An 18,251-nucleotide genomic window follows, 5' to 3' on the forward strand; every position below is an offset into this window, starting at 1 on the left:
AAAATTCAAGCATTCTTAATTTGTCAGCAAAACAGGACCTTAATTTTCAATAAGTGGTGGTAGTTTGCTTGTAATGTGCATTGTCACTGTAAATGGAGATCAGGGTGATTCCATTCAGGAACTTGGTGATAATTGACATTCATAGTTTAATAAATTGGCAGTGAGCATCTCCAACTTGCAAATTCACACTGACACTGTGGGAATGCTGATTGTGAGGTGGGACACTGGGCTGAGGAACTGCAGAAGCAGAGGAATTCAGTGAGACTACAGAGATTTTACTTTGGAAACTGAAGAATCAAAACATCATTAAACGTGTCAGAGTTGGGGGATTATTGGCAATTATTGAAATAGTTTATCTTAACTAGTGAGACAATGTTGGCTAGTATATAGAACATAAGGCTGAAATTTTGGTTTTCTTTTCCCAATGCTCCAATCTTTATTTAGGCTGATGGATTGCTTATTCCACTTTTCTTGCTTTTGTTTCCATGTACATCTTGATGGGCCAGTGCTTTCTTGAAATATTCTGTGATCAGAATGGAAAGCATAGCAAATGAGCAAGCAATCAAGTGTGTCTCCTCAAAAGCATGATTTGAGACCTGTGGTTATGTCTCCATGCTTGTTAAACCTAACACTTTGAGTTCCAAGTTTCATTTTTAAAAAAACCTCCCTGGCCTGCCTTAGGAATCCATGGACTGGAGGGTTTTAATTGGCAGAAGTAACATTGAAAGAAACAGTGATAAGATGAAGTGATTTTCTCTGATTCAGTGGACCACAAAGTGTTGGTTTGAGACTTGTGATTCTTTTGATTTGTGTTTAGAGATGTTATATTAAATCAGCTAATGTCCATTTTTGGTTTTTGAGTGGGGGGACAAATATGTATATTAACCAGGTATCTTTGGGAATGTGAACAGTGCTGTTTATGTGGACAGACAATGCAATTCAGTAGGGCTGAGGTGAAACAGATTCAACAGAAACAATGCAATTCAGTAGAACTAGGTGAAACAGCTGCCTAAGATTAGGTAGCTTTCTTAATCAGTAGACATACTAGGAGTAAAAATAATTCAATTCTTTTAAGAAATTTAAAATTCCATGCCATTTGGTGTCAATTGCTTGTCATTATGATGTAGAGAAAGTTTCTAAGCCTGTGTTATGGGGATATCTGTAATAGCCATATAAGGTGAATGAAGTGAAAATCCTTCCACGCCTGATATGAAATAGTATTGATGAAAGGAACTTGCTACACAATTGATTTTCAATGTTTTTGACTTGCAGACCTGTTGCCACTAGGGTGTTGTCCAGTAAAATACCTGCACCTCACTAGTGACAGGGATGATGGGATGAGATGGAGATGAGCGTTCTCAGCAGCTGCCACAAAGAAGTAGCATAAACCATTGTCCTGCCAAAATATGTGAGCTTCAGAACATGTATTTTTATACCCCTATTTGCAGGAATGCTTGAAATTTAGGAAAATCTTTGGGTTTAGAGCTAACCTGAGTAATTTTAGTGGCTGCAGTCAGATGATACTTACAGTTTTAAGTGAAAATTCTGTGATTTTCAATGGTTACACCTTTCATTTGCCTCTAATTTGAAAGAAATTCTAGTTTTTACATAAACATCTTAAAATAATGATAGAAAGTAAATAATTATCAAGGATTCAGCATTTGATGAATGTACTAGTGAAAGTCGTTCAGTGCAGTTGAAAAGGTGCACTATTTACAGAGTAATGTACCAGTAGGGTCAGGACTCTCAGCTGTGGATTTTTAAGTAATTGTTGCTTATTGAAACAAGCCTGGCTATATCTGTCATTTTTTCTGTTTGAAATTTTCAGTCACACAAGTGAGGTAGATGCCTCACTTCCATTGCAACTCAGAAGCAGTGAGTCACTTACACTGATGTGAAATACTTTAAAAAAACCCTACATACCAATATGTAAATATGATGAAAAAAATCAATTTCACACTTTAAGATTGAAGATCATGTATTACTGTGGTCTCTGTGGTCAGCAGTGTCAAGTGTAGTCCCAACATGCTGTGCAGACATGGATGTTAATGTGGCTTGCAGAGAATTTGCTGCTGCTGCCTCTTCAGACCACTGTGTCAGGGTAAAGTTTGAATTTTATGTTCCTTTATGCACAAAAAGTCAGCAATCATGATAATACCAGGGTTAGAAAGAGTAGTGCAAGAAATTAATTTCGCCACACAGCCAATACAGAAAATGGCACTGGAGCGTATATTGGCATATATCCTTTTGAGCAGAGGAGTAGCTTTCCAGAGAATGGTCGGTGCTGGGGGATGCTGTTTCTCAGCAGTGGCAAATGATCATGAGAGGTACCTGCTTTGTGGTGTACTTAAAATTGTTATACTGAAGTGGGAGGCTTAGTAAAGATTATTGAATAGTTTGGCAATTGATGGCAATTGTATAACTCCAAATTAATCACAGTATTACTAGTGGAAACAGGTGGGAGGTGAAGAGGACGGCACAGGGAATGTGCCCCTCCATCATGGGTATCTTCTTCCAGGAAACCCAGAGTCTTCCCTCCCTATCTGCCAAACCCTGTCTCAAATGCCTCGACTGTTTGCTGACTTGGGTTCACTCAGGGACAATTGGAGCTGCCCCATGGACCAGATTATCTGCTGAAGTGCTTAGTGCCCTCTCTTCTCCCTGACCAGCTTGGGAATGCAGGGCATCACTAGCCTTTGCTAAATGCCTAACTCAAGAAAGAGTCCAGCCAGACAAATGGGCAAATGTGGGAATCCTGGCAGGTCTGGGACCCTGGCAGGGGTCAGGAACCCCCCTGGACAGAGCCCCCAGAGACACTGGCTGTGATCTCTGTCCATGGAAAAGAGTTTTCAATTTTACAGGATGAATTACAAGCTCTGAGTGTTTGATATAAGTAATAATTAAGTGTGGCACAGGTGCAAAAGTAAAATTTTAGGATTCTAAATGAGGGGTCCAAAGGGGACAAGATGGAGGAAATTGGGTGTGTCTTGTCCTTTTTCTCCTTCTTCATGCCCTCCATGTCTCACTGTGGTGTTGGCATTTTTCTGTTGGTTCAGGCTGGGGACACACTGTCCAACGTAGGTGACAAATATTGGCACGTTATTGTAAATGCAGCCCAGGGAGTTTCTGGTATTTAATGTTTGTCACATCCCACTGAGGGCAGAGCCCCACACGCTGCCCTGCAGGACAGAGCTGGGCAGGGCAGCAGAACATGTGAGAGATAAACAGAATAAACAACCTGGAAACAGCACAGACCAATTATGGCTTCTGCTTTGGCAGGGGGGCTGACAGACAGAGACTTTCTACAATCTCAGAATCATCTCAGTTCCACAGATTCTGACAGGCAAATAGATACTGCCTGCTTAGTAACTAAGCCGAGAGTTCTGTACATCCCTCCAAAGTCTGATTTGAGGGATTTTGAGGTCTGGAGAGTTGGCTGTGCAGCATGCAGGGCCTTACAAAGAAAAAGTGCAGGGATTTCTTTATTATCAACTTCTTGGAAACACCTTGCTAAAATGTAGCATTTAAAAATACATATTGATAGAACCTGGCGTCATCTCAAATCTTAATAGTATGTCTCTGCATGGTTTTGTGGTCACCTGAGGGTTCTTCCAATAAAGCAGAGAGCAATATCAGAGGGAAGGTAGGATAGCATGGAGCTCTGTGTGTGCTAGTTTAACTTGCATGGAATAAGAGGAGGTTAGATCATGCAGAGTGGGGCTGGGCTGGTGCATTTAGAGTTCCTGGTACTTCATTTGTTGGTTTAAATCAGGCTGCTGTGTCTGGGAGCTACCAAAATTACTGAGTCTCTGGGGCCAGTCACTGACAATTGGTGTTGATGAGACAAGGACATGTCCTGGACATTCCTTCTAGAGGCAAGGACTGGTTTGGCTGCAGTAACAACTATCCCTGTGCTAGGAGGTTGCAAATCCTGTCTGTGGATTGCTTTTAGAGCAAGCACTGGATGTTGAAAACAGTACTTTCTCTTGGGAAATGATTATTCAATTAACTGGGTATTTATTCTGATAATAAGTTTTGTTGTTGTTGAAAGTGAAAACTAGTTGGGGATAAGATGTGCTTTTTAGAGGGCTTGTTCTTGGGTTTTACAAGGAGTGAGGGAGGCAGGGGAGGATGAGCTTACTGCTTTTGGTGCTTGGGGTAGAATTTTTGCCCTATTTTCTTCCTTTCCTTAAAGAAGCTGTCATTGAAAATGGGAGTCCTTGGGAAAGTGTGGGGAATACAAGAAGTACAGCACTGAGAAGTAGAGTCACAGTGCAGAAGTAAGGCCTCAGCACTGAGACCATGTTACCTGTGTTTTCTCTAAAGTATCTAGTGTTAACCAGCCCATTTAGTATCTAGACTGTTTAACATTCTCCCTCCACTCTCTGGTAGAAAAAGTGACATTAAAAAAAAAAACTAATAGAACAATCAGTGTGCTGAAGATTTGCATAGGTATCTGTTGACAGGGAGTTTGTGTCTTTGTGGTTTACATACTGCATTGGTTTATAAGTGATGCTGTTAAATTCACAGGCTACATGTTCACCCAAGGAGAAGATCAAATTGTAATACTGGAATCACTGTAATATAAATGTAAATGTTGGAGAAGATGTTGAATAACACCAAATCATGTGTTACTACAGTCTCTTGCTTCTAGAGGAACACACACTTGCTCAGGTATTTTCAGCACCAAAGCTAAAAGTTGCTTTTGTTCTCTTGCCTGTTCCTGGGTTGTACCACACAGGGTCCCAAAGAGCAGCAGTTGTGATCAGCTATTTGAGAGATGCAGGGATGCAGCTGATGACTTCTCTAGAGTTTAACAACAGCATCTGGGAGTTTTTTGGTCTCATGGGCCATTGTACTGCTCTGTTGCAGTTCAGAATGCAGTGGTGGAAAAGTTATCAATGGGTCAGCTCTGCAGCAGCTGCACTCCACAGCATGATGTTTTTATGTAAGTAGCTCTTACTGCTAACCTGTGATTAACTTAGCTTGTATGACTGGCAAGCCAGTGTTGTACCCTGACAAGTATAGTGGCTCTGCACATAGAGCGAGGATGAAGTTGGGATCCATAAAGCTCCTTTGGTAAAGAGTAACCCATCTTAAACTTGTTCTTTACATCAGTTAAAAACAAGCAAAAAAAAAAAAAAACCCAAAGCCTTGTATATATTAATGCTGTTACTGTGTTGTATTTGTTTGGGCAGCTATCTGACATGGAGATTGGAATCTGTGTTCCTTGCATTCATGCTGGAGTGGCAGGAAGAGACCCACCCTCTTCTATGGTGTCCCACACATGTATTTTAGACTCAAATGAAATCCTGTATGATTTTTCTTGATGAAGAGATCTGCTACATTTCTATGTGCAGTATCACTTTGCATACTTCATTAACTTCTGGTGATGAAACTAGAATGTAGAAAAATTAATTTGTTTGGGGAACTTTTTTATGGGGGGAGTTGTATTTTTGAAGTAAAATATGTATTTTGACTTTTGGTAATCTGTTTTGTATTCTCTTACAGTAAAGTGAAGTGTTGTATAGTAAAAACTTCTTTTAACCCTGAGTCCCACACAAACACTGTGGAAGAAACCACAGTGGACCAGAGGATAAAATAACACCTTTTTTTTTTAATTGAATGAGAAGAATTTCTCATTTAGTATATTGTCAAAACATATAGAAGCTTTTAGAGGAGACCATGTAATAGTCACTGATTCACACCTGGCTTTGGTGTCAGGTCATTAGACAAGAGCAGACATCATCACAAGGGATGTTAAGCAGGTATTTTGCTCTGGTATGAGAAACAGTAAGCAGCACTTCCTGCTGGAGATGAAATTACACTGTTTTTTTCAATGGGTTTGCAATTTGCAAATGTTGCTTTTGCAGAAGCACCTTGAGTTCAATTTAGTTGCAGTTACCCAGAGGAATTAGTTGTTGGTAAAACAAAAGAACAGCTAAAGATTGGGTGATATCTCAGAAATTCATAGGTTTAGTTGAAAAAAAAAATTTTTTTTGGCTGGATTTTCATGTTTTCTACTTTCATGTATTTATAGGATGCATTCATGCTGGCATAACCCCCCTTCCTCATGTTTCTAGGGAGGAGTCCTCTGTCCTTGCTCACAGCTGTGGTGGCCTTGGCTGGGGCCAGCCATCCTCCTGCAGCTCTGCTTCCCAGGGATGGCTGTGCCAGGCCAGCTGTTTCCAAAACCATGATGTGTGCTGCTGTACCCCTGAAAACACCCTGGGGCAGGGTGGGTCCCCTCTGCCAGAGGGCAGGGGTGCCAGGGAGGCTGTGGAGATGGGAGAGCAGCCGTAGGTTAAAGCAGCATAAGGACAGCTAAAGGTCAGGCAGGGTTTGCCCTTAAGTACAACTGAATGAAAATTAGTTCCCTGCTGCTTTTGCTGCCCTGCTCACTTTTCCAGCAAGCATGTTTATGGAGGAAAATATAACCTGAATATGCCAGGAATGGGATGGCAACCTACCTGCAGGGACCTGACCTCTCCTCCATGCTTGCTCCCTCTTAGTGCTAGCACAGAGACTGAGCTCATCTCCTGCCGTGGCTGGCACAGCTGCCAGCTGTCCACAGGTGCAGACAAAATATATTTCTTTAAGTCACTTCTCTGTTTTCTGAATCTTGCCCACTTTGTTCTCCAACTTTTTCCAGAAGTCTGTTGGATTTTTGGACCTAAAAGGAAATCTAAAGGTCACAGGTTACATCCCCAAACAAAGCAAAACTTCAGAATTCTGGCAAAAGTGACATCAGTGGGAACAAGCTCCAGAAATCTGAGCTCTAGTTCAGGTGCTCAAGCTTCAATGGCATTTGATCACTGTCTTAATATACAATAGGTGCCCAACTTGGGCTTTCTAATGTGCAAGCTAATACTGAAACCTGAAGAAAATTGCAAATGTATCCTGAAAGCAGAACTCAAGCTGCTGTAATGGTTTTTTAGCATTTCATTAAAATAAGTTAAATTTGAAAGATTTATTTTTACATACATTAGGATTTTAATTCAGTGAAGTACTTAGTGAATGAGTTGTGAAACTGGAAGGAGTGTGGGGTTTTTTTCTCTTGCAGAAAAGATGACAAGATTTGGCCCAAACACTGGAGGATTCTTTTAAAAACGATTATACATACTCTAAAGGAAAATTCAAATAAACAGTTGTGTGTAGTGGCTGTTTCTAATTGGGCTTGATGTTTTATCACAATTAGTTTTCCATTTAGGAGGGAGTATAGGAACTATAAATATTGATGCAAATTAGCAGAGTGAAAGAGTTTTCAACTGTGCTTTGAGTCTTTGCACCTCTTTTAAGTATATGTTTAGAAAATATTGCAGTAGTAAATCTAGGAAGAAAACTGGGTTGTTCTGGAAATCTTGTTTCTGATAGAACTAGAAAATAGAGAAGATTATACTAATGGAAGTTTTTTCTTAAGACTTTGGATTGCATTTTAACCTCATGGAGAACAGCTGTCATTCTTAAAACTAGACAAAAATCTCCTAATTTTAAGAAACTTTGATACAGTAAATGTGTTGATTTTTTTTTTTTTGTTTTGCTACAAGTAATATGTGAATTTATATTGTGAGAATCAATTTCTGCACCTGTAAATTTGCAGGTAACTTGTTCTCATAGTTCTAAAAAGGGGGCAACAGTAATAGGATTTTATTCTGCCACATTGTATGTAGTATCTGAGTACCTTCCACCTATAGCAGAGAAGAACTGGGATTTAACTTCTCAGGATAACAGTGTGGGGGAGGGATAAGAAGAGACAGCATGCTGCTTGTTGGTAGGATTTTTGGCTTGGGTATTTCACTCATTATTTCAATTTGATGCTTGTACCTGAAGTTTTTCTGATGTTTGAGGTGTGTGCAGCAGGTAACAGGGCAGTGGCTTTCTCTGATGGAAATGTGCTGTTAATGTACTGAATAGCCCAGAAAGCACTGCTGTGCACATGTGCATATATGAAAATATTGGATACAACGTCTAAGAAGTGCTGAGATCCAGGAATCGTAAAAAATGGTGATTCTGCTATTTCTGAATACACAGATTGTCAATGTTTTCTGGAGTGTTTTATCAATTAATGTGTCTGTTTAGTGTTATGTTAATTGTGTGGTATTGCAGCATTATATAAGCATTGGATTGGGAGATTGCATCTGTTTTGAGGTGAATAGTGACTTTGTTCAGATTTAGTAATTAAAATTGTATTTATACATGGAGTTGGAATAAAATGTGGAGCTTCAATAGAGATGCTACTTCATTAGTATTGCTGCAATACTGTCTATGTATATGAGCTCAGTTCAGGTCTGAATTTTACTGGCAGTGGGGTTACAGTAGTAGACTGAAATTGCAGATTTGATTGGAGAATTGTTTGGATGTCTTCACTGATAGTCACTTTCAGGTTAATTTTTGGAGTGTTTTAAGCATACTCTTAAGATATGTTTGTTTCATTAATTTCATTGTTTGCTGGCTCACAACACAGCTGTGATCTGCTCTATTTCCTTGCTATAGAGTAGGAGAAAGCATTCACCCAGGCAAGATTAATCAGTGTTACTTTTTCTGTCTTCTTTGGCCAGATCTTTTCCAGCCTGGTCACTTACTAAGTGATTTTAGTGCTCATAAAGTACCTGAGCAACAAGCCAGAAGTCATCATGTCATGTCAGTTCAGGACAAGATAGATAAACTGATGGAGTGAGTAAATGAGTGATCAAACTACCTCTGGCTTGGCTTGTTTCAAATAAATACAGAGACAGTTTGGTGCCTCATCTCCACCTGCCATTAATGTAGGGAATGAGAGGTGAGAAATTGTCACATGGACATTTATTTTGACAACAGTAGTTTAAGCAACACAAAACATCAAGTTAGTTTTAAAGCAGTAACTGCTTGACTGAAAGTGCTTGGTTATCTAAGTGTGTTCATACCCACACTTTTACTGCTTGCTGCTTCCTTCCTTATGCCTAGTTTTTTATCTAGTAGCTAATGGATGATCTCTTTTGACCATATTCAAGCTTTAAAACTATGTGTATCTCCCAGCAAGAAAAAAGCTGATACAGTTTAAAGTAGTGGGTTTTGAATTTTTCCAAAATTACTTTAATGACATTAAAACATTGTCCTGTAGATGATGTGAATGCCTGAAAGAATGAGTGTAAGCCTACCAACAGACTCATCTTCTTAGTGCAGACCTGTAGGAAGCAGTGAGTGCAGTGTTAAAAGCTGCCCGAGTCCTGCTGTATCTGTGCTGCAGTGGGAGACCTCTGGACAGGGTAATAACACTAGTCAGCAAAGATAATGACAGAAGTCTGACTGCTTGGTGGTGTTAAGCACAAACTGTTTAGCTTTGAAAAGAATGGTGGCATAACATGGCTTGAACGGTTCTGGCTGTGAAATCCTACTGAAATGGTAAACTTTGATTTTAAAATGTACTTGTTCTTTTCTTGACCTCAGTCAAGGAGACTTAGGAGAGACAAATGAGCAGAGAGTAATTATTTGAAGTACAAGCAGATGCTACTCTTGTTTCTCAAGGAAGTTTCTTGCGTAGAAAGGCAGGGTTAAAGAAATGGAGCTTTTTGTACTGAAAACAATGCAATACTTTAGCCTGTTTTTCCAGCTTTTTCTTCGTATGACCTGTCATCTTAAGGATGAAGTGCCTTTAATAATAAAAAACTGAAGTGGGCTGGTAGAGGAGGGTCTTTCAGAATAATTTAAAGTCGTTTGCAAATTAAATAATAGCAGGTTACTTAAAAAGATGTGAGAAAGTTTTATTTTGTTACCAAGTCAAGATAGATTTAATATGTACCTTAGTTGTTAAAGATATGCTTTAAGTGATTTGTTAGTTAACCTCATAACAATGGTCAATTATATTTATTTCCTATTAGAAGTATTTCTTCTAAGGAAAAAAAAAGATGCTTCTGTTTCTGCTTTCTGTTCCTGTTTTTGATGTTGCAGAAATAAATTGTCCTTGTCTGTCATGTCAGGAGTGCCAAAAACTGGTTTTCTATATCTAGTGAAATACTCTCAGGCATATCTGAAGTGAAGAAGTAGAGAGGGGAGGAAGGAGGCTTTGCTGTGCACTGTAGCAATACCTGTCCAGTATTGATGAGGACTAAGAAGTGCCCTTTCAAAACTGAGTGTCAAATTGAGAAGCAGGGGGAAAACAGCATTCAAGCAGATAGGAAACAGCTTCTCTGGAATACACAGAATAACCCTGAGATTGGTGGTGGGCTTATGAGCTCATTTATCTCAGGGGTTGTGGACTCCCAGAGCTGTGAGTAATGCAGTACAATTGTTGGTTTTGATTTGAAGAGAAGCTCAGGTATTTATGTAATAATAATTGTATCAGAAAAGCTTTGGGATTATCTTTGCTGTTTCTCTTAAGTTATTTATGATTAAGAGCTCTTACCTTTTCACTTTCTCTGCTGTTGGTCCATATACCACTGCAGCACAATATTCCATTCAGGTTTGGTGGCTTCTTGGTTCAAATGCTCATTAAATCTGTTCAGCTCTGTGTGTAAATCACATTTGCAATTTTGATATAGTTCTGGCTTTAAGATGAATATTTCCATAGTAAGGAAGCAGCTGTATATCTCTCCAGTGCTAATAGTTTCCCCCAAAAAGAATCATTAAGTACTGGTGGGACTAAAACTAGTGTCTCAGTTTATGATTGAAAAAGGTTAAAGCTGCCAAACTACAGGGACACCAGTGCAGGAATGGCATGGATATTAAGGAGGATAGGACGTGGTGTGTTGCTGCTCAAAGTCTGGCTAGCCTAGCCTGCATGCTGAGATTTAGGCTGCCTTTGTGATGTTGCTGCAGCACCTGCAGGTCCTGCTGCAGCGAGGCTTTGCATCAGCTCGGTGGGAACTGCCTGCTCCGTCCGAGGAGCTGTGATGGGGACGTGTGTCTGCATCAGTGACCTTCAGCTCCCAGCCTCAGGAATCCCTGCAGCTGCAGTCACCACAGGCAGGCTGGGAGCTGGGGAGCCTTGGCACAAAGGCATGGGTCCTGTCTGTCCACTCCTGGAAACGAAGGCCACAGGCTTTGGAGAGAGGTGTGATTGTGTTTCTAGCTCAGTCTGGATTGTCTGCAGACTGACTATAGGACATACTTTGAAACAGTGTCAAAAAGTGAACAAGCCACAGTGAATTTAAAAGGAGTCATTAAATGCTTTCTTAGAAGTTGCTGAGTTCCATCATCTGGAATGGACTCTTCCAGATGGGAGTTAGACATGCTACAGGCTCCTTTACTGAGCAGACAAGAGAAAATATATGAAAGAAGTGGTAAAAAATGAAATTGGTTGGCCACCTTGCCTTTGTTTTCTGTTCTCCTGTCAGTATAATGTAGAGGACATGAGATGGGATTTTTTTAAAGTGTAAGAACTCCACTTAAACTGATTTCCTGTTTTACTTTGGCCCTGTATCTACTCTGTACCCACCAGTACAAAACACCCTGCATCTTGCTATACAGAGCTAATAGGACAAAACATTGAGACCTGAAAGAGGGCAAGACAAGTGTAAAAACCATGCAGTGTCCCTACGTACCTCCACAGCCCCATTTTGAGAAGCCCCAAATCCATGGGGATTGTCTCCTTTTGGCTGAGAAGAACAGATCAGATCCTCGCTGTGCTAGTGTTACTAACATCCACTGCCATGCTGTTTCCTGTTCCGAATTTAAATTACTACTTTGAAACACTGCCTGATGGCGCTCACGGTAGTCAGTCCATCCTCCCTTGTGGGTTTTTTGGCTTTTGTTTCCCAAGCTCGCGTTTATTTGGAATGCCGTATATCAGTGTTTTCTGTGCGATGTGCTAATGACACAAAGCAGCCTTGCTGCTGAGGAAGGTGGGGGACAGGCAAGCGGCAGAAGGAGCCCGGCAGCAGGGAGCGAGCTTCCCGTGGGATCGGGAGCTCCGTGCAGGTGGAGAAAGCTCTTACAGCGTGCGGGATGCTGTCGTCGAGCTTAAGCCCTGCTTGAGGCTTTTACAACTCAAGCCTCTCACTTCTAAAGAATCCCCCCCCTTTTTTTCTGTTAAACTCCATCAGAAGAAGTTATTTACGCGCTAGACGCGGCCGTTCAGTCAGTCTGTGAGGAGACGCGCATCATCTGTTGCTCTTGGCACGCCGGAGGAGCTCCCGCAGCGGCGGAGCAGAGCCCGGGCTCCGTCCCGCAGGACGTGGGCGCTTGCAGCCCGGCTCACGCGTGATAGCGGCCGGGCCGAGCCGGGAAAAAGCCGGGGCCAGCCGGGAAGCAGGCAGGGAAGCAGCCGTGCCGGGCAGGGCAGCAGGGCGGGGGCTCGGGGCCGCTTGCGCAGGGCCGGTACCTGCGCGGGGCTGCCGCTGCTGCCGTCCGTGCCGGCCCGGCGCCGGCACTGCCCACGCCGTGCTGCCCGGCCGCGCCGCCGGAGCCGGGCTGCAAGCGGCGAGCCTCGCCCCGCTTCTCCTCGCCCCGCTCCTCCTCGCCCCGCTCCTCCTCGCCCCGCTCCTCCTCGGCCCGCTCCTCCTCGCCCCGCTCCTCCTCGGCCCGCTCCTCCTCGCCCGCTCCTCCTCGCCCCGCTCCTCCTCGCCCCGCTCCCCCTCGCCCCGCTCCTCCTCGCCCCGCTCCTCCTCGCCCCGCTTCTCCTCGCCCCGCGCCTCCGCTCCGCCCCGTCCGCGCTCCTCGCGCGGCTGGCTGAGATCAGCTTCCTGCTTTTCGTTTCCCTCGGTTACTCCTCCCCCGACGGAGTTGCGTTTCCATCGGGCTGGAGCTCATTCCTGCCCGTGGTTTGGGCTCTGGCTGTGCCAGGCGAGCACGCCGGGCTGCAGAAGCGGGTGTAGGCAGGATGGCAAACACTGGTGTGCCAGCTCTGTGACCGGAGGGCAGAGGAGGTGAGTGCCGCCCGTACCTCTCTGAATCCAGGCAGCTGGTGAGCCCAGACTCACAACTCGCCCGGCTCAATAACAACAGACGAGCAATTACGTTCTTACCGTCCCCGATTAGATGGTTTTGCTCCTGAGTATACTCAGGAAGTGATGTATTTTGCTGTAGCAAAGATCTGTAGTCAATAAAAGTTTGTAGTCTGTAAATATCTGGTTTTTCTCATTGAAAAGTATAAATAGGTATGACACAAACACAGCCATAAAGGTAAAGTTTACTCTAAACAATTTTAAAAACCCATTTGTGTTATTTCAGAACTTCTGGATGGATTGAGTAATGCAAGAGAAGAGACTTTACAGTGGTTTAGTAGTAACTGTGGATCCAGAACAGCGTGATGTATTTGAGGGAGTGATGTGATGTTCTAACATGGAAATAAAATTATACACATGAAAAGCAAAAAAGAAAAAATACTTTTTATAGTTGCCAAGCATCCCTCAGAAAGGAAGCCAGGTTGGTTGATTGAAAACAGTGTTTGGAATAATGTCAGTTACAACAGATGGGCAACTTCTACGAAAAAGTGTCTTCTTCCATTACTGCATTGGATTTTTAAAATTATTTTTCTTTACAGAATGAAGAATGTAAATATCACAGGTTCATTAATCAATTTTCAGCTTTTCAAACTGATGAGCAGCATTCTCTGTATTCCCTCAAAGTTCTGAAATTGCTAATCTGTAAGTGGTGGTAGGCTACACAAATACTTTGCGTTGCCATATTCTGCTTTTGCTATGTTTTTATTACTGCCTGTTAACAATCAGATTGATGGGATGACTTTGTTTGCTCTGGCTGTGATGCTCTGAGTGATTTTGCAGAGGACTCCTCCTGAGAAGCCGCTCAAGCACACAGCTGTGGTGAGCCAGCCTGGTGCTGGATGTGCCACCACAGCTACAGGACACTGCCACAGGTCTGAGCTGCTCCCCAGGTGACGGGGGACAGTGGTAAGAAATCAAAAATCTTGATCAGGATCATCTGAGGCCTAACCAGAATTGCTTGTGCTCTTAAGGGTGGGTGATTTGAGTAGCTGTTTTCTGTTCTGACAAGTTTAATTTAGTGATTGTTCTATAAAATGAAAAACGTGGAACCCTTTATTAGATCTTACATTAAGTTCTCCAGTAGCTTTGCTGAAAGCCGTTCTGGAGAAGCATGTGTTTTAAAGTTTGATGCATTGTGGTGAAAAATGAGAGAGGTGCAGTAAATTAGAAATTGGGGGTTGATTTCTGGTAATTTTTTTTTATGAATACTGACTTGCCATTTTTCCATGGTGGAAGTTAGCTCTGCTTCTTACCAGCAGCATTATACTTTAAAGGGGTCTTTCAAGAGACCTTTTACAAGGGCATGTGGTGATAGAACAAGGGAGCATCACCCTAAGCCAAAGAAGGGTGGGTTTAGATTAGATATCAGGAAGAAATTCTTCACTGTGAGTGTGGTGAGGCACTGGAACAGGTTACCCTGAGATGTTGACCCATCCCTGGAGGTGTTCAAGAGCAGGTAGAATGGAGCTCTTAAGAGCATGATCTAGTCAAAGGTGTCCCTGCCTGTGGCAGAGGGGTTGGAGCCAGATGATCTTCAAGGTCCCTTCCAACCCCAACCATTTTTGATTTTATGCTTCTGTGCTTCTTCAAGTTTCAGGGCAAGTAGAAGTCATAAGGGTATTATTGGTTCACACTTTACTGCTTGCAGTTGAACAGCTTTGTAGGTAAAGGTGTAAGGGCAAAATGAAAACAAACCACTTTTATAGCCTAATCTGTGGCCTCCACTTGAGTATTGGTGGAGGAGTATTGTATAGGAGGTAATAATAAAATTTCCAGTCAAGTGTGGCCTTGCATCTTTTATATTTGTTTTCATGTGCTGGGTATATTGTGCTGCATGTTTTTTCCTCTATGCAATCTCTAAATTCATTGCTGCTAAATCTACTACTTGGTATAGACATATGCTCAAGAAATTAACCCTGTGTTATGTCATTATTCTGGGGGATAAAAGAGTAGCTAAAGACATTTTATGTGCTGCGCACATTTTATCAGTGTGTTAAAAAGACAACACAAGCCCGTTTGTTTCAGTGTGTTGAGTCTAAAGATAATTCTACGTGCTAATGTCTTCACAAGAAATGTGTGGTAAATGTGCTTATGCTGTAGATTCCCATTTCCATTGTGGGCCCAAATATTAACCCTTATTTGCCAAAGTTACTACCTTTTTACTTTCCTTCTGCCAGTAAAGAAACTCTGTAGCACTGCGTACTTCAGCATAATGTGAAGTGTCAAGTGCAACAGGTATTGGACCTTTGTGCTGTTTTATTCAGTTTGTAACTATTTTCAACATCTCAGTTATAATTAGGAGGCTGCTGTAAAATAATCCAACCTGCATCAGTAAAGGGCTCCTACCAGTGGCTCTACATTTGGTTCTTTGGTTTTCCTGTTTCACTGACAGCTAGAGTCAAAGCATTTGCTGCTTTTCGGTCATACTTTGGCAACCTTGTTTTCTCTTAGCTTGTAGAAATTGGTTTAGGTATTTTGGAACCCACCAAAGAGGGATAAGAAGTTGTGTCTTAAAGCTGGATACTTCCTCATTGGAGATATCACAAGTGTACCAAGAAGTGCTCTGTATTTGTAGGCATGAAGAGAAGAATGAAGGGAATGGCTCCCAGAGTATTTTTTTTTTCACCTTCAACATGTGTAATGTTGACAACCATCTTCATCATAGATGGAAGATAGAGATATTGTTTGAATTACAGCCCCCTGACAAAGAAGTGGAATGAGACATATTTAACAGAAGTAATAGTGAATCACCATATTTAAATGGCAGCACTATTTCTGAAAGAAACAGTCCTTTCATCTTGGAGCCACGCTAATGTTTTTGTTGTATCACGAACTAGACTGGAGGTATGACTGGAGGAATGATAGCTAAAATTAATGTTGTTTGTTAGCTAAACTTGTTCTGCCTGAAGATAGAACTGACCACCACTTGGTGGACCAGCTAATGTATTGTGAATCAAACTGAAGAGCTGAACAGCTCTGTTGCCCCCTAAAAAGGGGTCTGGGAGGGCATAATAGAAAAGCAGGACAGGGGACACAACTCACTTTGGTTTCAGAGCTGGTCTGTGCTTGCTGCTTGTCAAGCTAGAGCCTTAAGGCAAGCTAAGTAAAGTGCAAGAGGAGGAGGATGTATCTCCAGAATCAGAGCACTACTGTCTATTCCTTCTACTAGGGACTTACATATATTTTTTAAAGATGATTTTGCAGTCTGGATAGTTTCCAGAGCAGATAGCATCAGTTAGTTACTGATGCTGAAGATAGCATGTCTTAATTGTGATGTTTTTATCTTTCTCCTGTGATCCTTTCTGAAGTTGATGCTGTAAAGTGTTAATTTCATCAGTTACTCTTGAGATTTTCAGTAGGGTTAGTTGCTTGAGTGTGATTTGTGGAGTTCAGGAAGTTTTTGTCAATAGTTTTCAAGCTTTTGTCATGTGTCAGGTGCTGGCAAAACCAACAACAGGTATTCAGCAGGCATTCACTATGTCAGTGTTTTTGCTAGGGAAGTCAATTGTTACATCCCAAGGTAAAGTTCCTGGTTTGAGATTTGCTAATGTCTACCCATGCATTTTGTCTGGGGCCTCGTTACTTCTTAGAGATGCACAGAAATCTATGGTGGTGAATTTTGACAAGGCATTAAAGGGTCAGTGTTTGTTTGGAAATTGGGTAGACTTTAGAGTTGAAAATGTTGTCTCTGCTCCTTCCCTTGCTTTATGAAAATAAACTGAAAACCATAGAGAAATGTGGCCTATTGCATCTTCAGTTTTTTGAGTAATATTTTAGGATACCTTAAGCTGCAAAATTATACTGTTAATTAAAAAATTTATAAAAACCAAAAATTATAATTGTGGGAAAGTAACAACAGGAATGATAGTTTCCAAATGAGAAAGAAAACTTATTTTAACATCCCTGTAAAGCTTGCACAGCTTTTATAAAGCCAAAAGGACTGAAACAATGACCTAGAAGTGCAAACACAACAGAAAATTTAAAAATCGACTACTTGGTTTGATTGTATCTTTCTTTCACAGGGAAAAAGTAAGATTCTTGCTTTTTGCTGTAAGTGGAGAAGGTACTTATGAAGAGGAAACCACAAAAATAATGCTCTCTTTGGTAGCCAAGTTATGGCACAATATAAGGGTGTTTTAAATTTAAAATTGTGCTAATGTAGCTGTAACTGTTTCATACTTAACTGAGTAACTTTCTTTTTGTAACTGATGCTGCCACTTAAAGCTTGTTAATGTATGAAGTAACTTGGAAGTAGCAATCAGGTGTGTAAACTCCTGGAAGTTTTTTGGGTAAAGATGCAGGTAAATTCCACACGGGCCTATTGTACATTGACAAAATCTCAGTAAACAGAATTTTAGTGCAGCTCACTCAAGAAGCAGGTTCTTGCTAGTCAGGAGCAGTTACTAGATTTCAGGTATTTCCTTCTCCCTTCAAGGCTCCAGTAAGGCAGGCAGCCAGCCATTTGAAAAAAATCAATGGTATATTCTGACAACATGACTGAGGCCTTCCCATCTGTAGCTCATGGGTTATTCAGAATGATCACAGGAATAAATCTCATGTACAGGTTTTCTGAATTAGATGCTGGGCTTTCACTGAATGTCTGATCTGAGTCCCTGCTCTGTGAATTCTGAATCTACACCTGGAGATGTTTGCTGCAGTTACTGACTTTCTGGTGGACCTCTAGTGAGACAAGGAAATCCAAACTGATGTGTTGAAGTGGTGGTTAGGCAGAGGAAAAATAGGTATTTTCTGGGTGAGCTTTCATAAGAACTGAATATACTCTATTATCGTCAATTTACACTGTAGCTTGTGACTACATTTTCTGCAGTATGAGTTGACAAATGCACATAAAAGCAGATAAATCCTTTGCTCTTGACAGTTCTAAGAGGTATTTCAGCTTGTCCTGCAGGTCCTTAGAGAAAGACATCTTCAGTTGACTGATAACTCTGTAGCACATTTCTGCTGAGTAATTAAGGTGCAAATAGAGGCTGCAGAGATGCTTAGGCTTCAGTCGGTAATGTGTTTGTTTTCAGATGGTCAGCCTCCTTCATTTATACCTAGAAATAATTAATTCTTGAACATTGTGCCATCTCGTGAAGATGATTAAGGAGCATGCTATGCTCCCTTTGTCAAACCTGGTGGGGAACAAGGGGGCAGGCAGCTACCCAGCTAACCAGAGTTCCCAGGTCTGTGGCAAGACCTCTAGAAAATATATATTTTGGTTGTCTTTTGGGGTGATAGAAGCCTGGTAAATATCAGAAAACATTTCTCAAAAGGCAGTATGCCAACCTAGGCATTTGCAGCACTAACAAAGTACATGATTTGTACAAA

At 41.6% G+C, this 18,251-nt stretch overlaps 1 protein-coding gene across 29 annotated transcripts in view; it reads left to right on the forward strand.

Moving 5' to 3' along the window:
• BBX (BBX high mobility group box domain containing) overlaps positions 1–18,251 on the forward strand; it is a 152,095-nt gene that overhangs the window by 21,744 nt on the left and 112,100 nt on the right. For 2 of the 29 annotated variants that reach the window (XM_085589234.1, XM_085589284.1), the window contains exon 1: positions 12,415–12,842. The exons of the other annotated variants lie outside the window; for them this stretch is intronic. The gene's annotated coding sequence lies outside the window, so the exon portion shown is untranslated. Of the gene's footprint in view, positions 1–12,414; positions 12,843–18,251 lie in introns of those variants that run through there. 29 annotated transcript variants of the gene reach the window in all.

This window comes from Lonchura striata, chromosome 1 (genome assembly GCF_050655825.1).
Source record: "Lonchura striata isolate lonStrDom1 chromosome 1, ASM5065582v1, whole genome shotgun sequence".
Taxonomy (NCBI): Eukaryota; Metazoa; Chordata; class Aves; order Passeriformes; family Estrildidae; genus Lonchura; species Lonchura striata.